This window comes from Durio zibethinus, unplaced genomic scaffold, assembly GCF_047325235.1.
Source record: "Durio zibethinus cultivar Kanyao isolate XHJ-2024 unplaced genomic scaffold, ASM4732523v1 HiC_scaffold_3, whole genome shotgun sequence".
NCBI classification, from domain to species: domain Eukaryota; kingdom Viridiplantae; phylum Streptophyta; class Magnoliopsida; order Malvales; family Malvaceae; genus Durio; species Durio zibethinus.
Genome location: NW_028323044.1, coordinates 561107 through 566106, shown reverse-complemented (window position 1 = coordinate 566106; position 5000 = coordinate 561107).

Below are 5000 nucleotides of genomic sequence, written 5' to 3'. Positions count from 1 at the left end.
AGGCTCAGCATGTGCCGATTGTGATCGAGGCAACAACCCACACCAGGGCCCAGCTTGTGCCGATGGCGGTCGAGGCAAGTGCCCGTACCGAAGGGCAGCCTATGCCGATGATGGTCGATGCATGTGCCATCACCATGCGTCATCATGTGCCATTGATGGTCGAGGCCTTGGCCGAAGTTCGATTTTGAGCCACGGTGCCCATGCTTGGCTCCAGCATGTGCTGGTGCCGCATTTTTTTCACTCGGGACAGCATCGCCGGAGCATCGCCGGAGCATCGCCGGAGTACCGCCGGAGAACCTGACCGGCGGCATTGGGGTTCCGGCGATTGGGAGGGGGGCCGGGGGGGTGTGCGCACATGATGTGCGATGGGTGCTGGTACTTGGCCTTGTGTTGGCCCCCTATCCCTCATCAAACCTCTGAGAATTCACACCCCCTTAAAGAGCATTTGAGATTTTACAGGTTTGCTACCAGTAGCCGTTAAAGTGTCTGAAATGGGGACACTTTTTTCAAACGGTCACAAAATCTTCTCTACTTCGAGTTTTTAGCTGAATTTTTTTGTGCATGCCAACAAAAATAGAAGGATCATGCCTACAAAATTTGGGGCCAAAAATCCTTATAAAAAAATTTTAAAAATTCCCGAACCGCAAAAAGTTTCGAAAATCGTGAAAAATAGAAAACGAGTCATCTTCCAACGAAACTTCACGTGAAGGCTTAGGGGACCATTGTATGAATTTACAAGCCATAAAAATGGCATTGGCACGGCAGAAATTTGAAGATGTGCCTAAACCCACCAGGGCCCAGCGTGTGCCGATGGTGCTCGAGGCAACCGCCCGCACCAAGGCCCAGCGTGTGCCGATGGTGGTCGAGGCAACCGCCCGCACCAGGGCCGATAGTGTGCCGATGGTGCTCGAGGCAACCTGTCGCACCAGGGCCCAGCGTGTGCCGATGGTGATCGAGGTAACCTGCCGCACCAGGGCCCAGCGTGTGCCGATGGTGGTCGAGGCAAGTTCCCGCACCAGCGCCCAGCGTGTGCCGATGGTGCTCGAGGCAACCGACCGCACCAGGGCCCAGCGTGTGCCGATGGTGCTCGAGGCAACCTGCCGCACCAGGGCCCAGCGTCTGCCGATGGTGCTCGAGGCAACCTGCCGCACCAGGGCCCAGCGTCTGCCGATGGTGCTCGAGGCAAGCGCCCGCACCAGGGCCCAGCGTGTGCCGATGGTGGTCGAGGCAAGCGCCCGCACCAGGGCCCAGCGTGTGCCGATGGTGCTCGAGGCAACCTGCCGCACCAGGGCCCAGCGTGTGCCGATGGTGCTCGAGGCAACCGACCGCACCAGGGCCGAGCGTGTGCCGATGGTGGTCGAGGCAAGCGCCCGCACCAGGGCCCAGCGTGTGCCGATGGTGGTCGAGGCAACCTGCCGCACCAGGGCCCAGCGTGTGCCGATGGTGCTCGAGGCAACCGACCGCACCAGGGCCGAGCGTGTGCCGATGGTGCTCGAGGCAAGCGCCCGCACCAGGGCCCAGCGTGTGCCGATGGTGCTCGAGGCAACCTGCCGCACCAGGGCCCAGCGTGTGCCGATGGTGCTCGAGGCAACCTGCCGCACCAGGGCCCAGCGTGTGCCGATGGTGGTCGAGGCAAGCGCCCGCACCAGGGCCCAGCGTGTGCCGATGGTGGTCGAGGCAAGCGCCCGCACCAGGGCCCAGCGTGTGCCGATGGTGGTCGAGCCAGGAGCCCGCACCAAGGGCCGGCTTGTGTCGATGGTGTTCGGGGCAACCGCCCGTACCAGGGCCCAGCGTGTGCCGATGGTGCTGGGGGCAAGCGCCCGCCCCAGGGCCCAGCGTGTGCCGATGGTTATCGGGGCAACCGGCCGCACCAGGGCCCAGGGTCTCCCGATGGTGCTCGAGGCAACCGCCCGCACCAAGGCTCAGCATGTGCCGATTGTGATCGAGGCAACAACCCACACCAGGGCCCAGCTTGTGCCGATGGCGGTCGAGGCAAGTGCCCGTACCGAAGGGCAGCCTATGCCGATGATGGTCGATGCATGTGCCATCACCATGCGTCATCATGTGCCATTGATGGTCGAGGCCTTGGCCGAAGTTCGATTTTGAGCCACGGTGCCCATGCTTGGCTCCAGCATGTGCTGGTGCCGCATTTTTTTCACTCGGGACAGCATCGCCGGAGCATCGCCGGAGCATCGCCGGAGTACCGCCGGAGAACCTGACCGGCGGCATTGGGGTTCCGGCGATTGGGAGGGGGGCCGGGGGGGTGTGCGCACATGATGTGCGATGGGTGCTGGTACTTGGCCTTGTGTTGGCCCCCTATCCCTCATCAAACCTCTGAGAATTCACACCCCCTTAAAGAGCATTTGAGATTTTACAGGTTTGCTACCAGTAGCCGTTAAAGTGTCTGAAATGGGGACACTTTTTTCAAACGGTCACAAAATCTTCTCTACTTCGAGTTTTTAGCTGAATTTTTTTGTGCATGCCAACAAAAATAGAAGGATCATGCCTACAAAATTTGGGGCCAAAAATCCTTATAAAAAAATTTTAAAAATTCCCGAACCGCAAAAAGTTTCGAAAATCGTGAAAAATAGAAAACGAGTCATCTTCCAACGAAACTTCACGTGAAGGCTTAGGGGACCATTGTATGAATTTACAAGCCATAAAAATGGCATTGGCACGGCAGAAATTTGAAGATGTGCCTAAACCCACCAGGGCCCAGCGTGTGCCGATGGTGCTCGAGGCAACCGCCCGCACCAGGGCCCAGCGTGTGCCGATGGTGGTCGAGGCAACCGCCCGCACCAGGGCCGATAGTGTGCCGATGGTGCTCGAGGCAACCTGTCGCACCAGGGCCCAGCGTGTGCCGATGGTGATCGAGGTAACCTGCCGCACCAGGGCCCAGCGTGTGCCGATGGTGGTCGAGGCAAGTTCCCGCACCAGCGCCCAGCGTGTGCCGATGGTGCTCGAGGCAACCGACCGCACCAGGGCCCAGCGTGTGCCGATGGTGCTCGAGGCAACCTGCCGCACCAGGGCCCAGCGTCTGCCGATGGTGCTCGAGGCAACCTGCCGCACCAGGGCCCAGCGTCTGCCGATGGTGCTCGAGGCAAGCGCCCGCACCAGGGCCCAGCGTGTGCCGATGGTGGTCGAGGCAAGCGCCCGCACCAGGGCCCAGCGTGTGCCGATGGTGCTCGAGGCAACCTGCCGCACCAGGGCCCAGCGTGTGCCGATGGTGCTCGAGGCAACCGACCGCACCAGGGCCGAGCGTGTGCCGATGGTGGTCGAGGCAAGCGCCCGCACCAGGGCCCAGCGTGTGCCGATGGTGGTCGAGGCAACCTGCCGCACCAGGGCCCAGCGTGTGCCGATGGTGCTCGAGGCAACCGACCGCACCAGGGCCGAGCGTGTGCCGATGGTGCTCGAGGCAAGCGCCCGCACCAGGGCCCAGCGTGTGCCGATGGTGCTCGAGGCAACCTGCCGCACCAGGGCCCAGCGTGTGCCGATGGTGCTCGAGGCAACCTGCCGCACCAGGGCCCAGCGTGTGCCGATGGTGGTCGAGGCAAGCGCCCGCACCAGGGCCCAGCGTGTGCCGATGGTGGTCGAGGCAAGCGCCCGCACCAGGGCCCAGCGTGTGCCGATGGTGGTCGAGGCAACCGCCCGCACCAGGGCCCAGCGTGTGCCGATGGTGGTCGAGGCAACCTGCCGCACCAGGGCGGAGCGTGTGCCGATGGTGGTCGAGGCAAGCGCCCGCACCAGGGCCCAGCGTGTGCCGATGGTGGTCGAGGCAACCTGCCGCACCAGGGCGGAGCGTGTGCCGATGGTGGTCGAGGCTGCCGATGGTGGTCGAGGCAACGTGCCGCACCAGGGCCCAGCGTGTGCCGATGGTGCTCGAGGCAACCGACCGCACCAGGGCCGAGCGTGTGCCGATGGTGCTCGAGGCAAGCTGCCGCACCAGGGCCCAGCGTGTGCCGATGGTGGTCGAGGCAACCGCCCGCACCAGGGCCCAGCGTGTGCCGATGGTGATCGAGGCAACCGACCGCACCAGGGCCCAGCGTGTGCCGATGGTGCTCGAGGCAACCTGCCGCACCAGGGCCCAGCGTGTGCCGATGGTCGTCGAGGGAACCTGCCGCACCAGGGCCCAGCGTGTGCCGATGGTGGTCGAGGCAAGCGCCCGCACCAGGGCCCAGCGTGTGCCGATGGTGCTCGAGGCAACCGACCGCACCAGGGCCCAGCGTGTGCCGATGGTGCTCGAGGCAACCTGCCGCACCAGGGCCCAGCGTGTGCCGATGGTGGTCGAGGCAAGCGCCCGCACCAGGGCCCAGCGTGTGCCGATGGTGGTCGAGGCAAGCGCCCGCACCAGGGCCCAGCGTGTGCCGATGGTGCACCAGGGCCCAGCGTGTGCCGATGGTGCTCGAGGCAACCGACCGCACCAGGGCCCAGCGTGTGCCGATGGTGGTCGAGGCAAGCGGCCGCACCAGGGCCCAGCGTGTGCCGATGGTGGTCGAGGCAAGCGCCCGCACCAGGGCCCAGCGTGTGCCGATGGTGGTCGAGGCAAGCGCCCGCACCAGGGCCCAACGTGTGCCGATGGTGCTGGGGGCAACCGCCCGCACCAGGGCCCAGCGTGTGCCGATGGTGATCGAGGCAACCGCCCGCCCCAGGGCCCAGCGTGTGCCGATGGTGGTCGAGGCAAGCGCCCGCACCAGTGCCCAGCGTGTGCCGATGGTGGTCGAGGCAAGCGCCCGCACCAGGGCCCAGCTTTTGCCGATGGTGATCGAGGCAACCGGCCGCTCCAGGGCCCAGCGTGTGCCGATGGTTATCGGGGCAACCGGCCGCACCAGGGCCCAGGGTCTGCCGATGGTGCTCGAGGCAACCGCCCGCACCAAGGCTCAGCATGTGCCGCTGGTGATCGAGGCAACAACCCACACCAGGGCCCAGCTTGTGCCGATGGCGGTCGAGGCAAGTGCCCGTACCGAAGGGCAGCCTATGCCGATGATGGTCGATGCATGTGC